General features: G+C 41.4%; 1 protein-coding gene across 5 annotated transcripts in view; it reads left to right on the forward strand.

The window, feature by feature from the left end:
- LOC124595585 overlaps nt 1–21173 on the forward strand; it is a 202525-nt gene that overhangs the window by 96305 nt on the left and 85047 nt on the right. The window lies entirely within an intron of this gene.

Raw genomic sequence — 21173 nt, forward strand, 5'->3', positions numbered from 1 at the left:
ACTTATCTTACAAGGGAACCCCCCATCGCATCCCCCTCAGATTTAGTTATAAGTTGGCACAGTGGATAGGCCTTGAAAAACTGAACAAAGATCAATCGAGAAAACAGGAAGAAGTTGTGTGGAACTATGAAAAAAATTAGTAAAATATACAAACTGAGTAGTCCATGCGAAGATAGGCAACATCAAGGACAAAAGGAGTCAAGGAGCGCCGTGATCCCGTGGTTATCGAGAGCAGCTACGGAACGAGAGGTCCTAGGTTCAAGTCTTCCCTCCAGTGATTAGTTTAATTTTTTATTTTCAGTTTATGTGACAAACTCTTATGTTTTCATCACTTTTTTGGGAGTGATTATCACATCCACAAGAAAACCTAAATCGGGCAAGGTAGAAGAATCTTTTTACCCATTCGCTAAGTGTACTAGTTAGGTGGCCCGACAACATATTCCTGTCATGCGACGCACACGCCGTCACCAGTGTCGTATAGAATATATCAGATGTGTTTTCCTGTGGAGGAATCGGTTGATCTATGACCTTGCGATCAAATGTTTTCGGTTCCTATTGGAGAGGCACGTCCTTTCGTCTACTAATCGCACGGTTTTTCGGTGCGGTCGCAAAACACAGACACTAAACTTATTACAGTGAACAGAGACGTCAATGAACGAACGGACAGATCATAACTTTGCGAAAATGAAGAAAGTAAAATATTCAGTTGATGGAAGACTTGAACCAAGTATCTCTCGTTCCGCAGCTGCTCACGCTAACCACGGGACCACCGCGTTCCTGACCTCTGATTCTCCTTGATGTTGCTTATCTTACGCATGAACTACTCAGTTTGTATATTTTACTATTTTTTTTTCATAGTTCCACACAACTTCTTCCTGTTTTCTCGATTGATCTGCGTTCAGTTTTTCAAGGCCTATCCACTGTGCCAACTTATAACTAAATCTGAGGGGGGGTGCGATGGGGAGGTTCCCTTGTTAGAAGCTAGATTAAGGAAAGCCAAACCTACGTTTCTAGCATTTGTAGACTTAGAGAAAGTTTTTGACAATGTTGACTGGAATACGCTCTTTCAAATTCTGAAGGTGGCAGGAGTAAAATACAGGGAGCGAACGGCTATTTACAATTTGCACAGAAACCAGATGGCAGTTACAAGAGTCGAAGGTGTAATGGTACTTGAAACACGTAACCACTATGGTACCTCACCTGAACCTCTCGATACCAGTAATATTCTACTGTGTTTCTGTAGAAGTAGTTAACATATTTCTGAGGCAACATTCAGATTTGATTTCATTTGTGATACATCGATATGTTTATATTGCAATGATATTATTCTTATGTGTATTCTTTCTTTTTTCACTATGATCTTTGACGTGCTTGTACCTCTGATTTTTGGGCGCGTAAGCGATTATTAGTTAGTTGTTAGAGAGTCGGACCTTGAGAAAGTCATGTCTTGGACGTCGTGTTGGAAAGACGCATAACGTAGTCAGCTTATAAAATGTGAACTTTAACAGTGACTGTGAGGAAGATGTTTTCAAGTATGTTTTGTATTGCGAAGTGATGTTTTGTGTGTTACGTGATATTGCAATAAAAGCAATTAAAAGGAAGTGTAACTTAAATTCGGAGTGCTGATTATTTTTTTTACATCGCTATTGTGCTAACTTTGAAAGGTTTAATCTTCAAGAATGGTTTGTGAAGCGCATCTACAAAACTTTTGAATATAGCAGAATAAAACCTAGGCTTTTTTGCATCCGAGGTTGGAATTATCACCACCTCGATTTTCGGCGATTGAGCCATGATTTTACAACGAGACCAGCGTGGGAAACACGAAACGATGAGTGCCTAGTTTATTCATTATTACATGAAATGACTTTAATAACTGTGCTCTAATAACACCTGCCACATAAAAACTTTGTTGTTGTCCGAAAATGCAGTATTTAGCAGCGTGAGCAACAGCACAATCATTATTAAATTTTGACCTTTTGTGGTAGGGTTGTTAGAAGGGACATGAAAGGGAAGCAGTCGTTGGGAAGGGAGTGAGACAGGGTTGTAGCCTCTCCCCGACGCTATTCAATCTGTATATTAAGCAGCCGGCCGAAGTGGCCGTGCGGTTAAAGGCGCTGCAGTCTGGAACCGCAAGACCGCTACCGTCGCAGGTTCGAATCCTGCCTCGGGCATGGATGTTTGTGATGTCATTAGGTTTAACTAGTTCTAAGTTCTAGGGGACTAATGACCTCAGCAGTTGAGTCCCATAGTGCTCAGAGCCATTTGCACCATATATTGAGCAAGCAGTGAAGGAAACAAAAGAAAAATTCGGAGTAGGTATTAAAATCAATGGAGAAGAAATAAAAACTTTGAGGTTTGCTGATGACATTGTAATTCTGTCAGAGACAGCAAAGGACTTAGAAGAGCAGTTGAACGGAATGGGTAGTGTCTTGAAAGGAGAATGTAAGATGAACATCAACGAAAACAAAACCAGGATAATGGAATGTAGTCGAATTAAGTCGGGTGATGCTGAGGGAATTAGATTAGGAAATGAGACACTTAAAGTAGTAAAGGAGTTTTGCTATTTGGGGAGCAAAATAACTGATGATGGTCGAAGTAGAGAGGATATAAAATATAGACTAGCAACGGCAAGGAAAGCGTTTCTGAAGAAGAGAAATTTGTTAACATCGAGTATTGATTCAAGTGTCAGGAAGTCGTTTCTGAAAGTATTTGTATGGAGTGTAGCCACGTAGTGAAACGTGAACGATAAATAGTTTAGACAAAAAGAGAATAGAAACTTTCGAAATGTGGTGCTACAGAAGAATGCTGAAGATTAGATGGGTAGATCACATAACTAATGAGGAGGTTTCCAGAATGAGATTTTCACTCTGCAGCGGAGTGTGCGCTGATATGAAACTTCCTGGCAGATTAAAACTGTGTGCCCGACCGAGACTCGAACTCGGGACCTTTGCCTTTCGCGGGCAAGCGCTCTGCCATCTGAGCTACCGAAGCTACTGTTGCTCGCGAAAGGCAAAAGTCCCGATTTCGAGTCTCGGTAGGGCACACAGTTTTAATCTGCCAGGAAGTTTAATGAGGAGGTGTTGAATAGAATTGGGGAGAAGAGGAGTTTGTGGCACAACATGACCAGAAGAAGAGATCGGTTGGTAGGACATGTTCTGAGGCATCAAGGGATCACCAGTTTAGTATTGGAGAGCAGCGTGGAGGGTAAAAATCGTAGAGGGAGACTAAGAGATGAATACACTAAACTAGCATGGAGAGCTGCATCAAATCAGTCTCAGGACTGAAGACCACAACAACAACAGGTTGCCAGATCTCAACTTCATACATTACATAAAAATGGAGGTACAAGTTTATGTAAATGTACAGGGTGATTCAGCCGCCCCTACTGTTGTCGTTTTATGCAGTCCGCATTGGTATAACTGGCGCGAGATTTTCATATTCTCTCACTCGTTACGCCGAGACTGTTAATTATTTCTTCTTTTCTTCTAAAAAACACATATTTGTGGGAAATTTAGTGTTAATTGAGATTTGTACTAAGATAATTTTTCGCTGGAGGCCATAATTTTCATGTTATTGTATCGTCTCTTAGCAAAACACACATTGTATGTAGTAAAAAAGGAGAAAAGAATAGTTGAACTGGATGATTGTAATTGCGTGGACAATGATTGTGTGAACTTTATGTAATAAAGAAAACCATTATGTGCCATGTTTTATATTTGTATATAATTATGTAACGATTTTTTTTAAAGATATCTGTGTCAGCGAGTACTGAAACCGCCACAGACGATACTTATTAAATATCAAACAAAGGTGAGAATATGTCACAACAAGTATAAATAGTAGTGACCGAGCATTAATTTCTCTGTCGTCTTCTTGGAGTTACGTGAGTAAGAATAGCCTGTGACGCTATATTGTATGCTTGTGTAGCATTCTTTTGTCAAGATTGAGAGAAGGACGCCATTGGGTACTGATTCGTAAAGATGTGTAATAATTTAATCTGTCTAAATGTTTTGAATAGAGCTACTTAGTGAAAACTTGCATTATGATTTGTAATAAGCTTGCCTGGTATTTTATCCCATCCTTTTAAGACATTTTCAGCTCTTTAAATATTATTCGTGGTGCAGAGCTGCGCTACGAACGAACGAGCCGCTGCCGCGGCGCATTCAAACTGCATTAAATGAAACCAATCATACCGCAAAGAAGCGGACAGGTAATAGTGAACTCTTTTCGTAGCAACGTGGGGTGCCAGTTTCGCTGGCTCTCTGCTTTGTTATTGCTCGCGTAACAACTAATATATGAGATAAAGTATGTTGCTACGAAAAGAGCCCTGAAATACTTTTTAGGGATGCTGTGCTGTGATTTTCAACAAAACAAAATATATTATGTTCTTATTATTCTGCATCAAGCTTTCTATTAAAGGAACATTGTTTCGTTACTGCAACTCGCTATAAAGTTCAACATATCTTCCTTACTTTACAGTTATTGAAAAGGTTACTGAAAATTATTTCGTTATCAATACTGATGCTATAGTACGCAATGTTTGTTCAACATCAAAATTTTGCAGTGGGTTTTTGTTAACAGTAAAACACCAATAAGTACCACGACTAACACGAGAACATGAAGCTATTATCAGAGAAAAAGATGTTTTTACTATAATGTTTGCCAGACCAGAACTATGCACAGCAAGATTTCTTTTATGTTATGAAGGTAAATTATCTTTTTGCACTGTTAATAATATATCATCCGCAGCCCGCGTCCACCAGTAAAACGCATCATAAAATCTGCTGCTCTGCCCTGCAATTCCGAAAGCTGAAAGAAATAATTTTAGTTGACTATTACCTGTCCACTTCTTTGCGGTATGATTGTATCATTTAATGCAGTTTGAATGCGCCGCGACAGTGGCTCGTTCGTTCGTAGCGCAGCTCTGCACCACGAATAATATTTAAAGAGCTGAAAATGTCTTAAAAGGATGGGATAAAATACCAGGCAAGCTAATTACAAATCATAATGCAAGTTTTCACTAAGTAGCTCTATTCAAAACATTTAGACAGATTAAATTATTACACATCTTTTCGAATCAGTCCCAATGGCGTCCTTCTCTCAATATTGACAAAAGAATGCTACACAAGCATACAATATAGCGTCACAGGCTCTTCTTACTCACGTAACTCCAAGAATACGACAGAGAAATTAATGCTCGGTCACTACTATTTATACTTGTTGTGACATATTCTCACCTTTGTTTGATATTTAATAAGTATCGTCTGTGGCGGTTTCAGTACTCGCTGACACAGATATCTTTAAAAAAAATCGTTACATAATTCTATACAAGTATAAAACATGGCACATAATGGTTTTCTTTATTACATAAAGTTCACACAATCATTGTCCACGCAATTACAATCATCCAGTTCAATTACTCTTTTCTCCTTTATTACCACATATAATATGTGTTTTGCTAGGAGAAGTTACATTATGTAAGAAAAACATACAACAGTGACGTACAGTGCACCTCCACCCCACACTCACTCCTCACCAGATAGGTTTTCCGGTATTTAATTAGTGGCACTCCTTCCAACCACAGTACAAGAATTTCCGACTATACGAAATATTCCAGAAATCTGACCTTTTTTGATCGCTATTGACTCGGCTGTGACGCCAACAGCACAGTCGGCTATTTCTTTAACATTATTAATTTAAACGTGCCTGTGACTTTTGTAAATGTTACCCTAAAACTGATTACGTTGACAATTTGATCCAGACTTAACCCTAATAAGCAAAGCAGTTTCGTAGTGAAGGCTTGACGAGTACAACTGTGTACAGTTTTGTGAATTTCACACAAACGTCAATTTTTACAGGTTGGGAGTGCTCGTCTAAGCCGGTGGCGTAACAACGCCAGTCAGTAAAGACCAAAGGAGGTCGAAAGTTGGAAACCATTCGTACAGTCGCAATTTTTTTGTGCAGTGGTAGGACAAAATGCCATTGAAAACATAGTAGAAATCCTGACCGGTGGGGAGCTGAGAGTGGGAGTGGAGGTGCGTTTGGAGGTCACTTTCGTACTTTTTTCTTGAATAACTGGGAAAGTACAATTTCTAACGAGAAATTTCCCCAAGAAAAAGTCGTTTAATTTTTTTCTGTAGGACTAAAAGACTGCACGTAGCCAGCGAGAGAATACGAAAATCCCACACGTGGTTTATGAAGGCCAGATGGAATATTTCGGGTTGCATAACACGACAGTGGTAGGGGACGTGGAATCACCCTTTGTTCGTACATACGCGTATTCCAAGACATTATTCATCTGGTATTTGAGAACAATACCACTTAGTTACCTGCAAAAAATTTTACGTATAATTCTAAACCTTTATGAAACTTTTTCTTGCTGAAATCCTCCACAACAAGAAAAACGTGAATTGCTTACTACAACATTTTTGTTGTTCATGCGTTAAAGCTGCCGCATCCGACATGATGTTTAAATTTATTACTTATTTGCTACTAACTATATTCGCAATACATTACGTAGACAGCCGGCCGGAGTGGCCGAGTGGTTCTAGACGCTACAGTCTGGAGCTGCGCGACCGCTACGGTCGTAGGTTCGAACCCTGCCTCGGGCATGGATGTGTGTGATGTCCTTAGGTTAGTCAGGTTTAAGTAGTTCTAAGTTCTAGGGGACTGATGACCTCAGAAGTTAAGCCCCATAGTGCTCAGAGCCATTTGAACCATTACGTAGACAGTATCAACATATGCCGCTGAATGTACCTGTCATATCATTATACGACAAAATGTTTCAAAAGGCTCTGAGCACTATGCGACTTAACTTCTGAAGTCATCAGTCGCCTAGAACTTAGAACTAAATGAACCTAACTAATCTCTGGACATCACACGCATCCATGCCCGAGGCAGGATTCGAACCTGCGACCGTAGCGGGCGCTCGGCCTAGAACAGCACGGCCACTCCGGCGGCCATTATACGACAAATATTTCAGGAGATGTGACGTCAAAAACATTGAACTACGTGAAAACGCAACTGCAGGACGAATTCGCTAGCTACAGAAGTGAAATGAATGTACAAGTACCAGTGAAATATGTTGAATATATTTGAAAATACGTGACATGAGGTTATGCAAGAGCAAAGCCCCGGATAAAGTACAACTCCTGGATGATTTCGCCCAAAAGCTGGTATACATATTTTTACAATCTGGAAAGGAACACTGTGAGAGACGCAAGTAGCAACCTGTTATTAGAGTTGAAGTGGAATCGCAGAAAGAGGACAGGGGAGGAGGTGATGGACAGACAAAGAGGGGGCAGGAGGAAATGGACCCAGACATAAGGGAGGAGGAGGAAATGAAAGAGAAAGGGAAGAGGCGGAGATGCAGAGAGAGAGGACTGGGGAGGAGATGAACAAAGAGTGAGAGGAAGAGGAGATAGAGATGGCGCGGACGAGATAGAGGGAACAGAAGGAGATGAAGGAGGAGTGGATTGAGAGAGGAGAAAGAGCACACGGACAGAGGGGGACGAAGACTAGGTGCTCCGACAGAATGGGGTGGAGGAGATGGAGCCGGCCGAAGTGGCCGTGCGGTTAAAGGCGCTGCAGTCTGGAACCGCAAGACCGCTACGGTCGCAGGATCGAATCCTGCCTTGGGCATGGCTGTTTGTGATGTCCTTAGGTTAGTTAGGTTTAACTAGTTCTAAGTTCTAGGGGACTAATGACCTCAGCAGTTGAGTCCCATAGTGCTCAGAGCCATTTGAACCATTTTTGAGGAGATGGACAGAGAGTGTGGGAGTAGCAGATGGCCAGAGAGGGGGTAGAAGGGGATGGACGGCGGATGAGGGGTGGAGGAGATGGAGGAAGAGAGAAGGGAGAAGGACAGAAATAGGGCCGGAGGAGATTGACAGATAGAGCGGGAAAAAGGGGATGGACTAACAGAACTGAAATAAATTCATACCCAGGCATTGCCGAGTATTCACCTAATCTCGAATAAAACACATTGTTCCATTGAAGCTGTCTTGTTGGTCTTCAGTCTGAAGACCGATTTGATATAGCTTTCCCCGTTACTGTAACCTGTGCTATCCTCTTCATCTTTGAGTAACTACTGCAATCTATATCCTATTGAACGTGTTTACTTACTCATCTCTTGGTCTCCCTCTATAATAACCTTTAATTCTGTTGCGCAGTGCAGTTGTGACTTAATAAAGTAATGAAGTACAGCTGAGGAACAGTTATATCGTGAGATATTCCTGAGCTCGTTATAGACGTAATTGATTGGAAGTGCATATGTTTTTACTGTGAACTTAGGACAGAATGCCCTATACCAATCGAAAGCTGTTACAAGTTCGTTCAAAATAGTTCAAATGGCTCTAAGCACTGTGGGACTTAACATCTGAGGTCGTCAGTCCCCTAGACTTGAACTATTTAAACCTAACTAACCTAAGGACATCACACACATCCATGTCCGAGGCAGGATTTGAACATGCGACCGTAGCAGCAACGCCGTTCCGGACTGAAGCGCCTACAACCGCTTGGCCACAGCGGCCGGCTACAAGTTCATACTAAAAATATATAGTGAACTGTATTTTACGCAGCTGTAGGGATATAATATTTTTCAACGAAATATATTAAAGTAGAATCATGTATTCCATTGTCTACGTTAATGTATACAGAACCATTTTCTGAAACTTAGGATGAAATTTTCCTTTCTTTCTGAATGTCGATGGCAACAGCGTGCTGAAACGAGTAACGTGAATATATTCTAATAATTAGTGATCCTGATGTAATAAAAAAGACAAAGGGGGCAGCATGATTCGCTACTGACATTATGTCTGTCTTTATGTAAAATTAGGACGTGGACAGAGAAGCTGATGTACTGCTGCGCATTTGGTTTGGACCAGACTTCAGCTTTAAATTGTCTAACTCCTTCCTTCTACGTCATTTTGGACGTTCCATCTTAGTTGGAACATAATAATTATTTCAAACATAACAGAAAACGTCAGAATTGTTTCGTTAAAATAACACGTGTGTAGTCTTTTGATTCTATACGGAGATGCTGTAATATGATTAGCTTATATCAGAGACGTTTAAGTCGTCTGACTTGTTCACTTCCACCTTTAATTAGTTTGAAGGAGGTCGATCTTCTGGCCTCCTTGCCTGTCTTGCGCTCTGCTGCCCTGGCAGCGCTTATTTACTTACTGATAATGTATTAAAAACTATTGACGTTAATAAATATTGGGGTTATCTGGCCACCCATTACGGGGCAGTTAACGTTCTCATTGTTCCCGCTGGAATGACATGTGAGTACGATACGTTAACTTGCTGACGTCATAACCCAAATGTCGAGGTTCCGCAGAGTCTGTCTCCTTCAAATAAAATGTTACATTCGTCATTACTGACCAGTTTCGACTATTTGCTCATAATCATCTCCCATGTAGAGCATATCTTTTGACACATATGTACTGATGATGTATAACAATGTTTATATGCCACACGTAAAGTGTACCAGGGTTGGACAAAAATATGGAAGCAACATGATAAATTCATACTTGAACATAAATGCAGACGCTAGACAAGTCTGCAGATGGCTCTGATGTATTTGACAACGAACGAGACCTGTGCAACGCCTTCAATTCGTTGTAGATGTCAGTCACAGTCAGAACAGTGTTCTGTGTAGTTGTGAGTGCATTATATCACAGCTGAGTGAATTCGAACATGCGATGGTGCTCTTATGGTGTGTGATTCCTAACCAGGGGAGCCTAAGTGTCTGGTGTTTCAAGGAGCACCACATCAAACATTTTTACCGCATGCAAGGAAAGCGGAGAAACTTCAGTCCCTGTCAGAATTCGGACGAAAGTGTGTGTTGAGTGATCGTGATAGAGGGTAATTGAAAAGCAATGTTCCGGGAATAAGAGGACGATAGCTGCAAACGTCACTGAAGAACTTGAAACTTCTTAATGCTTGCTTAAACTGCTGAGTGCAACTGCTGCTACTGAGTGAAACTTCTGGTCTTTACCGCCAGATGAAACTTCTGGTGAAACTACTGAGTGAAACTGAATCTACTGTCTCGTTACTTATTTTTAACATTTCAACACTGACCTACGGAATTTTCCCTGACAAAGACAACACAAGCGTAACCTGTTCATTCATTAGCCACAATATACAAGCCCAACATAATCTGACTGCTATAGAATAACAACATGGCTTCAAATAATTAACACAAAAGAATGGCTCTGAATTGGAAGGAATCCTGACAATAACCCTTACTTTTCTTAAGTCACTTACCTCACAGAAAATCTTCATAACACGACCTAAAGCAATTACAGCAAGCATCAACTACAGCCAGCTAAATAAGAAGATTCTAACTACTATAGGCTCTACCAACTAGGAGGCATGCTGTTGTCGTTGTGGTCTTCAGTCCTGAGACTGGTTTGATGCAGCTCTCCATGCTACTCTATCCTGTGCAAGCTGCTTCATCTCCCGGTACGTACTGCAGCCTACATCCTGAATCTGCTTAGTGTATTCATCTCTTGGTCTCCCCCTACGATTTTTACCCTCCACGCTGCCCTCCAATACTAAACTGGTGATCCCTTGATGCCTCACAACATGTTCTACCAACCGATTCCTTCTTCTAGTCAAGTTGTGCCACAAACTCCTCTTCTCCCCAATTCTATTCAACACCTCCTCATTAGTTATGTGATATACCCATCTAATCTTCAGCATTCTTCTGTAACACCACGTTTCGAAAGCCTCTATTTTCTTCTTGTCCAAACTATTTATCGTCCACGTTTCACTTCCATACATGGCTACACTCCATACAAATACTTTCAGAAACTGACACTTAAATCTATACTTGATGTTAATAGATTTCTCTTCTTCAGAAACGCTTTCCTTGCCATTGCCAGTCTACATTTTATATCCTCTCTACTTCGACCATCATCAGTTATTTTGCTCCCCAAATAGCAAAACTCCTTTACTACTTTAAGTGTCTCATTTCCTAATCTAATCCTCTCAGCATCACCCGATTTAATTCGACTACTAGAAGGCTTATGATTAGCAAAAGAAAGAGTTTGTTGAAGAGCAAACAATGTATTTGTTTCATGTGACATCCAGTTCCAAAAATTATACAGTCGTCAATAATTCCACTACCCAAACATTACCAACTACGTCCATCCTCATTTTACAATGCATGTCCTACCAACACTGAGTCTCCACGAAGGACAGATGTAAGCCGTCCACTCGTTAACTGCTAACTGCTAGTCCGTCTAACCACAGAGTCTCTTACCGAGGGCGCAGAGCGCTGTCAGCGATGTTAATACAGTCTGCAGGGCTGCCAACATACACACATATAAACAGACTGCTTACAAAATGAATGTTGGACTCGCGAGCCCTGTCAGCACCAAACCAACATGAAAGCGGCTCCATAATTTGGGAACTGCCGGGTGAGCTAGAATTCCAAGTCCACACATCAGTGATGCAAAAACCCTCAACAGGAAAACGTGATTTTGAAGCCATGAAACCTGGACTGCAGAGCCATGGAAGGAGCTCATTTAGTCGGATGATTTTTATATCGAACCGTTTCCAGGTTCTGATTGGCTTTTCTTCCAATGAGCGAAACATGGCGGGTGTTCGGTGAGGGTCTGGGCAGTCATATCGTGGTATTCCACGATCCCCTTAGATACTCTCCAAAGTCGCATTACTGTCAAGGATTACGTCGCGTCTCCCCAGGCCACCTACGTCACCAGTTCTCAGTGTTACTGAGCGTTTGTCGTCCACCGTAGAACGAAGGATGCATGATCGTTAACTACCTCCATCACCATTCCTCGAACTTGCTACTATTTTGTAGGAAGAATGATACTAGATTCCCTCGAAAACCATAAACAAACTATATTTATCCATTCCGATACGACTGGAGCCGTTGTGAATGCCAGCGGTTTTCATACACTGTATTAGTCGTGGTAATGTTTTAAGTTTCAGGTGTTTTCCTATTTTCGTCCAGCCCCTGTAACTGTTGTCAGTTGCACTGCAGGTATCGCCTGATGACGACCCTGAGGTCACAGATACCAGAGGAATAAAGACATTTCAACAGCAGCAGCGGTGCAGAAAAATTGTATGATTTATAAATTTTTTTGTAGCTGTGGAGTATAAAAGGCATGAGACATATTCGTTCATTACGACAAATGCAATGTCTCCTTTCACCTACCTAGTGTAGCGCAGATTCGTCTTCGCCGTTCACGTCGCCTTCTGTAGTACTTCGGAAAAGGCTCTGGTGCCCGCATTGATTGCTGTACTTAGAAAGCTCGCTGTAGGCACAGGGATAAGCACTGTACCATTCGATCTTGTCTGAAAATAAAGAGGGTATGTCACAGTAAGACAAACAAAGAGATGCGTTTCATACTAATGTTAACATGATTACTGGAGGGTAGCTTTTAGACAATTCAGCTCATGTGATTCGCTGTGGATTCACACAACACGTGAATAGTGGCCAAAAAAATACGAGGTCAGTTGACATGCGATTCAGTATTTAAGTATCATGACCAACGAAAATAATCGAAATATCGAGGATCACTCACAAAGTGACTATCGAATTTCCTTGAAACTGCTGAATAGCCCGCCACAGAGTTGAGCCAATTTTCTTTTCATAGGATGCATGTAATCCTTGATTTACTGACTTTGAAGACTAGGGATCGACTGCCGATGACAGTCTCAGTATTTTATGGGGTGAGAATTAACGGGAATTCTGCAACATAGCACGTTGTATTCGTCAGATTCGCGGCATTTTTTCCATTGTTGTGTTAGTAAACATGTCCGAAAAGTGCCTATACAGTTTTAGCTATATTCTGTATTTCGTATGTTGTTAGCTGTCGACAATGTTACATGTGCTTTTGCGGTACTCGCGATTATATATCTCTATATATAAAAGACAATGTCCTGAATTACTGGCTCTTCATCCCCTAGCCCATACTTACGCTACAGACGTCGCTGAAGAAGGGATTTTCCGAAATTCCGTCCCTAAAGGGGTGAAATATTGGATGACGGGTTGATTTAAAAATGTCGCTATTAAGGCAATTTTGAATCTGGACCCACGAAAATTGGTATTTGGTTTCTCAATCAGCAATAAAGAAATACATGTTGCAGCATTTTTTGGAAATTTAATCCTATGGGGGTGAAATAGTGAGTCAAAGCTATCTTCGAAAATATAACATTATTAACGAACTACCAATGTATTTTTAAAGCTTCATTATGAACACTGGTATTTGACTTCTCGGTTATAAATATAAAAAATACATGTTCAGTGTTTTTGGAAATTGACCCTTAAGGGGGTTAAATAGGGGATGAGATATTTTATGAAAATATTTTATTATGAAAGAATTTTTAAAGCTAAATCTATGAAAATTTAAATTTTGTTTCTCAGTTGGAAATAAAAAAAACTCGTGTTTCACTGTTTTTGGAGATGCAGTCCCTATTTGGGGGTACACGGGGGATGAAAGTTTTTATGGAACTATTTCATTGTGCAAGCATTTCTGAAGGAAAATCTAAGAAAATTTGTATTTGGCTTCGTGTCACCGTTTTCGGAAATTCAACCCCTAAGGGGCTGAAATACGGTTACACTGATTTACTGACTCATCATCGCTCAACCCAAACCGCTAAGAACAGAAACTTGAAGTTTGGAGAGGGTGTGGATCTTATACTGTAGGCATCGTTTAAGAAGGGGTTGTTCGAAATTACGCTCCTAAAGAACTGAGACAGGAGATGAAAGGATTTTTGAAAATATGTCACTATTAAGGCAATTTTTAAGCTAGACTTGCGAAAATAGGTATTTGGTTTCCCAGTCAGAAAATAAAAAAAATCGCGTTTCAACATTTTTGGAAATTCAGCTACTAAGGGAATAAAATAGTGGACGAAAGATGTTTTGAAAACAAATAATTACTGAGGAGGTGCTAAACGATTTTTAAGGCTACATCTATGAAAACTGATATTTGACTTCTCGGTTAGAAATAAAAATAGACGCATTTCAGTGTTTCTAGAAATTCAACCCCTAAGGGAGTGCAATAGCGGATGAAAATTTTTAAGAAAATATTTGGTTACATTGAAAAAACTTTAAAGCTAAATTTATGAAAATTGGTATTGCACTTCTCGGTTAGGTATAAAGAGATTATTTTCAGGGGATGTTAGTTGCTAAGGAAATATATCCACAAAAGCGCAAAAAGCATAACTTCGGGCTCCAGCTACCAGAATCGCTTTTTGGTCAGAACAGCATTCTGAAAAGACGGCCTTAATTAGCGTAAAAAAGCTTAGAATGTGTTGAAGTTTGTGAACAGCATTAAAATCGATTAAATAAAGAAGCAGCGGTCGCTAAGCTAGTTTTGTATAACAATGAATCAGAGAATTTATACTAATTTTGATGTAATAGCGAAGTAAAGTGCAGCAACCTCTGAAATATGTTAAATATTGTGAAAGTTAAATACTGCTTTTGCCTAGTTTGCCGTGAGTGACTTGTTTACGAGTGGTGTCAGCGTTTTAAAGAAGGCTGTGAAGTCGTTGAAAATGCCAGCGCACCATGGACTTCCTAGCACATCACCAATCAAGTGAAAGAAATGGTTATGAACAATCTCCGAATCATAGTCTCAGTAGTCAGTGATGACGTTGGCATACCAGCTGGTTCAGGCCATGAAGGTTTTCGGGATGCTTTAGGTATGAAACGTGTGACAGGGAAGTTTCTTATAAATTTGTAGAATTCCGAACCAAAACGCCCAACTGTTCAAGTGAAAGCATTCTATATAACGCCACAGAAGCTCGATACATGCTGTCACATGTGAAGTTTATGCTCACTGTGTTCCTCAGTTTTAACGAAATAACGCACGACGAGTTCTTGCCACAACGTCGAACGATCAGTAAGGAGTATGACAACTTAATGCCGTTTGCGTGAAGCGGTTTGACAAAAATGCTCGGATTTGTGGCTTTAGCAATTCGTTAATACACCCGGCTCACATCTCGTTGCTTGTCGTGATTTTTTTAACTGCAATGGTACTCAAGTCTCCATATTCGCCAGACATGCCCCATGAAACTTTTTTCTGTTTCAGAAAATATAGAAAATCGTAAAGAGTCGTTATTTCAGAAGCATAGACATCAAAAACGAGTCGCTGAGAGAGCTAGAAGCTATACGAAAGATCGAGTTCCAAAAGTTTTTCGGGGCTTGGAAAAAGCGTATAATTTACCAAGACTACTTCTAGACCCTCGAAGTTTCTCGGTATCCTTTTCTGTTCATAGTGCATCGGTAACTTGGGTTAGGTTGAGTAAATTATGTTAGCTTATATAAAATTTTCTAGAGCCACAAAATTGTTCACCTGCATTGAAAACTAAGAAAACGGTGTTCCAAAGATAACTTCTGTCGAAGAACACACGTAATCTCTATAAATATGGAAATATTTGAGTTACACGATAAAATTAAATGAATTTTATGAGTAGAAATTATTCGCACAATAAATTCCTCTCTAGTATGCGGTGTCCAAAATCAATATTGAAAGCATAAACATCGACTGGTGGGCACCTTTTTCTTGCGTATAAACTCTGCTTGTGTATATCGTCTCAGTTCTAACTTGAGATTCTCTCACTCCTCCATTGCTTATACGGCCTAGCCATGAGACTTCTACCACCTCTCAAAGAAATCTCATTGCAGTTATTTGAATTCTGCTTCTGTCTTTAGATGTCGTGTTCCGTGTCTCACTTCCACAGGGGTTTGTTTGTAATGTCATGATGAAATCTACTTAATTTATATCAGAAGCCTGCAAGATTTAATTACGCTTGTGGGTCAAACGAAAAAAATCCAGAAAAAAATGAAGTCAGTCAACACACACAAATAAATGCTGATAAATGGTACAATACGCCAGTCACTACACTTGATGAACTGTGGTATCGTGTTGAAGCTGCATGCGCGGCTATACCTGTACACACCATCCAAGCTCTGTTTGACACAATGCCTAGGCGTTTCAAGGCCGTTATTACGGCCAGAGGTGGTTGTTCTATGTACTGATTTCTCAGGATCTATGTACCGAAGTTGAGTGAAAATGTAATCACATGCCAGTTCTAGTATAATATATTTGTCCAATGAATACCCGTTTATCATCTGAATTTCTTCTTGGTGTAGCAATTTTAATGGCCAGTAGTGTATTTGAGTACGAACCGCACCTGTGGAAAGTCCTCAATAAATTGCAAGAGTCAGTCGCGGTCAGCACAGTGTAGGTGTGAGTGAATTACGACGAAGCTAAGTGAATCTTAAGGTGGGAATATTGTTGTTACTCGTATGGTGGGCGCTGCCGTAGCCAGGGGAGCCGTAGTGTGCTCGATGATGATGTTGGCATCCTTATTTTGGTGTTCCATGGGACCCATGATTACTCTGTAAGGTCGCATTTCTACCAACGATTGTGTGACTATTTTGGCTGATCAGATTCCTTGGTATAATGTTTCTTATCCAATGGTGAGGCTGTGTTCCAAAACACCTGGTCACCTGTTGACACAGCTTGCGTCGTCCAGTACTGGGTTTGTGAACACGAGGGTGAATTGCCGCACCTCCCGTGGGCCACCTCAGTCTCCAGATCTCAGCATCAATGGGCCTTTGTTGTCAATATGGAGAGAGGGGTGCTTGTTTGCTATCAACCTGCTTCATCGTTACCTGATTTTCTCACCATTTTGCAGGAAGAATGGTTTAAGATCCCCTTGAAAACGGTAGAGGAACTGTATTTATCCATTCTGAGATGGCTGGAAGATGTTTTGAATGCCAAAGGTTTGTCTGTAGTCTACAACGTATTAGGCATGGTAATGTGTTGAGTTTCTGGTGTTCCCATTCTTTGTTCAACCCCTGTGTGCCGACAGGCACTCATAAACAGTAAGTGAGAGGCAAGAAGTGTGCACAGTTTTCTTTTTTATAGTTAGTACTCCACTATGCTACATACTTCAACTTCGAGTTTGAGGGCAGTTGGCCATAGAGGTACAAGAGGGAGGCGGTTGGAATCCTGTCGATGAAACGCATTTCAATCACAACGACTTGGTCAGCGAGGGAAAAAGTGCTGGCGTATACACTACTGGCCATTAAAATTGCTACACCAAGAAGAAATGCAGATGATAAACGGGTATTCATTGTACAAATATATTATACTAGAACTGACATCTGATTACGTTTTCAAGCAGTTTGGGTGCATAGATCCTGAGAAATCAGAACCCAGAACAACCACCTCGGGCCGTAATAACGGCCTTGATACGCCTGGGTGTTGAGTCAAACAGAGCTTGGATGGCGTGTACAGGTATAGCTGCCCGTGCAACTTCAACACGATACCACAGTTCATCAAGAGTAATGACTGGCGTATTGTGACGAGCCAGTTGCTCGGCCACCATTGACCACACTTTTTTAATTGGTGAGAGATCTGGAGAATGTGCTAGCCATGGCAGCAGTCGAGCATTTTCTGTATCCAGAAAGGCCCGTACAGGACCTGCAACATGCGGTCGTGCATTAGCCTGCTGATATGTAGGGTTTCGCAGGGATCGAATGAATGGTAGAGCCACGGCTCGTAAAATATCTGAAATGTAACGTCCACTGTTCAAAGTGCCGTCAATGGGAACAAGAGGTGACCGAGACGTGTAACCAATGGCACCCCATACCATCACACCAGGTGATACGCCAGTATGGCGATAACGAATACACGCTTCCAATGTGCGTTCACCGCGATGTCGCTAAACATGGGTGCGACCATCATGATGCTGTAAACAGAACCTGGATTCATCCGAAAAATGACGTTTTGCAATTCGTGAACTCAGATTCGTAGTTGAGTACACCATCGCAGGCGCTCCTGTCTGTGATGCAACGTCAAGGGTAGCCGCAGCCATGGTCTCCGAGCTGATAGTCCATGCTGCTGCAAAAGTCGTCGAACTGTTCGTGGAGATGGTTGTTGTCTTGGAAAAGTCCCCATCTGTTGACTCAGGGATCGAGACGTGGTTGCACAATCCATTACAGCCATGCGGATAAGATGCCTGTCATCTCGACTGCTAGTGATACGAGGCTGTTGGGATCCAGCACGGCGTTCCGTATTACCCCCCTGAACCCACCGATTCCATATTCTGCTAACAGTCATTGGGTCTCGACCAACGCGTGCAGCAATGTCGCGATTCGATAAACCGCAATCGCGATAGGCTACAATCCGACCTTTATCAAAGTCGGAAACGTGATGGTACACATTTCTCCTCCTTACACGAGGCATCACAACAACTTTTCACCAGGCAACGCCGGTCAACTGCTGTTTGTGTATGAGAAATTGGTTGGAAACATCCTCATGTCAGCATGTTGTAGGTGTCGCCACCAGCGCCAACCTTGTGTGAATGCTCTGAGAAGCTAATCATTTGCATATCACAGCATCTTCTTCCTGTCGGTAATATTTCGTGTCTGTGGCACGTCATCTTCGTGGTGTAGCAATTTTAATGGCCAGTGGTGTTGTTTGCAGCATCCCTCGGCTCCTATACATATCGATAATAAGTCGTGAACCGTATGGTCCTTAAACATCTATTTACACGCAAACCGATCAGTGACGCGAACTCTAGTTAAAAGGTGGATATGCTGAGAAAACCTATTTTATATATAATTACTTCAGAATCATTCTGTAGCCTCAGCCTAGGCTCATTCCTGCCCATTCGTCCCTTAATATGTTCTTCCAGTGGCTAGCACGTTGTGTACAGTGTATTTTGCAGGTGTAGACGAATGTGATGATAAAACCATCACTTTTAGCCAGATTCTTATCGTAAATATTTTAGTATTGGTACTAAATTCCTGGAAAGAATAATCCAACCTCCAAATAGAACATGAACTGATACTGAAGCCACGTGTCGGCAACCTCCGTAGGAAAAGAGAGAAAGAGGAAAAGGAAGTTGTGTTATAGGAACAAAAAGTCAAGGAAATATGCAAACATTGTTCGATGGCGCGGAACTGTAGTGAATGCAGCAGACACCAACAAAATCCCAGGCAACCTTCTGAATACAGTGTCATGAAGAGCTGATAAATTGCCGGCCGGGATGGCCAAACGGTTAAAGGCGCTACAGTCTTGAACCGCGTGACCGCTACGGTCGCAGGTTCGAATCCTGCTTCGGGCATGGATGTGTGTGATGTCCTTAGGTCAGATAGGTTTAAGTAGTTCTAAGTTCTAGGGGACTGATGACCTTAGAAGTTAAGTCCCATAGTGCTCAGAGCCATTTGAACCTTTTTTTTTTTTTTTTTTTTTGTTTTAAATTGCGCAGTTGTTTACTGGACCCCTGCAATAGCTTGCGGAAGAGAGGCCTTTATCTGCGGGCAACTTTTCCTCGTCAGATACACCGCACGACCACCAGTCGGCCACAAGGAAACAACCAGCGCTAAGTGTTGATAAACAAGCGCGCGTGTTTGTACTGATAAACTTTCTACGACGGGAGTCCTGCTAGGGAATCAGATAGCACAAGGAAGCAGATAGACGCCACCGAAGAAGCAATTAAAAGGGTGTGGCGTGCATTATGTAGATACTGTGTGCGGTTACGAATATAACTTGCACTCAGCTCCTGACTTCTACGCTGCAGATATTTTGAGCTGGTAGATCATATTGCTGGAGGCGGAACAAAGTGACATCGCCAGTGTTGCGTTGAAAACGGTAGCAGAGGTGTGACGTACAGATCTATTTATGTTAATAAAATTTGTATTAATAAAAAACCTCAAGAGTTTTCACATAAAATATTTGGAGGCATTACTTTTCAGCATGTCCGTGGAAAGGCTGAAACTGAATAAAAATTACTTTAAAATATAGAAATGTGTTTGTTCTACAATACTTTAAGGTTATTTACCTGGAAAACTTTGCCCTTGTGTGCAATTGATGTTTAAAAATTAAAGAATCTGTAATGAAACATGTCCACATATTGTCTTTATCAAGAGTTTGTATCGTTGGGTTCCGCTGTATTATAATCATTGAAACTCCACATTTTCACGTCGAAGACGAATAAGATGAGAATGTACAAAAATACAGCAACTTTTATTTTGCGAAATACACTGCCTGACAATAAAACAGAAGCACCCGGAAGACACTGGCGGATGTCAATGTAAGGAGTTCAATATTGATGCAGCAACAAAAATTTTTGATCATTTCCCCATCAACATAAAATGTCTGACAGGTAGCAAAACAAGTTTTAAATCTAACTTAAAATCTTTTGTGCTGGACAACTGCTTCTGTTCCATTGACAAATTTCTACTTAAACGCTGCCAGACAAAGAAAAAGGAAATATTATTTCTACATGAAGTTGCATGAGTAGGCTCATTAATGTCAACACAAATCATGAACAAATATCGTGTAAAATGACACTCACCACATCATTTTGATAAAAGAACCGTTCAGGTGATCTATGGAACATGTAAACTAACTAACTAGCGCCGGCCGGGGTGGCCGAGCGGTTCTAGGCGCTACAGTCTGGAGCCGCGCGACCTCTACGGTCGCAGGTTCGAATCCTGCCTCGGGTATACATATGTGTGATGTCTTTAGGTTAGTTAGGTTTAAGTAGTTCTAAGTTCTAGGGGACTGATGACCTCAGCAGTTAAGTCCCATAGTACTCAGAGCCATTTGAACCATCTGAACTAACTACCGTCGTACACATACGTGCCATCAGAGAGTATGTTAAGTGATTTAGAGTTACAGCTCTCTGTGACAGGTGGAACAGCCACCAGAGTGCACTAATGTTGCGGTACCTAATGTTGTTACGAGGCCTGGCAGGGCATACAAGGGGCTGAACAGCTTCTGATGTTGAGTGATCGCCTTGCGATGCCTCGTACACGTGTGAGACAGCGTTATCAACACTTGAGAAAGTTGGAAAGGGCCCTCATTGTTGGTCACCATTTGGCCGGCTGGTCGAATCATACAATATCAAGATTTGTGAGGCAATCAGATGTGACGTCAGCCCGATACTGAAGTGTGGATGGAACGAGAGGGGAGACATACTCGTCATCAAGGTTCCGGACGACCACGTCTGGCCACCAGAAAGAAGGATCACTGTATTGTGCACCAGGCACAACGTAACCCTTTCTTATTTGCCATCCGAGAACAGGCAGTGGAGTCCCTGCGACATTCTGGGCCATCCGTCGGCATTGGTTGGAGACTAGCAGCATACGGACTAAGAAATTACCATCCTGCGCA

The sequence above is a fragment of the Schistocerca americana genome, chromosome 2 (genome assembly GCF_021461395.2).
Source record: "Schistocerca americana isolate TAMUIC-IGC-003095 chromosome 2, iqSchAmer2.1, whole genome shotgun sequence".
Lineage (NCBI taxonomy): Eukaryota > Metazoa > Arthropoda > Insecta > Orthoptera > Acrididae > Schistocerca > Schistocerca americana.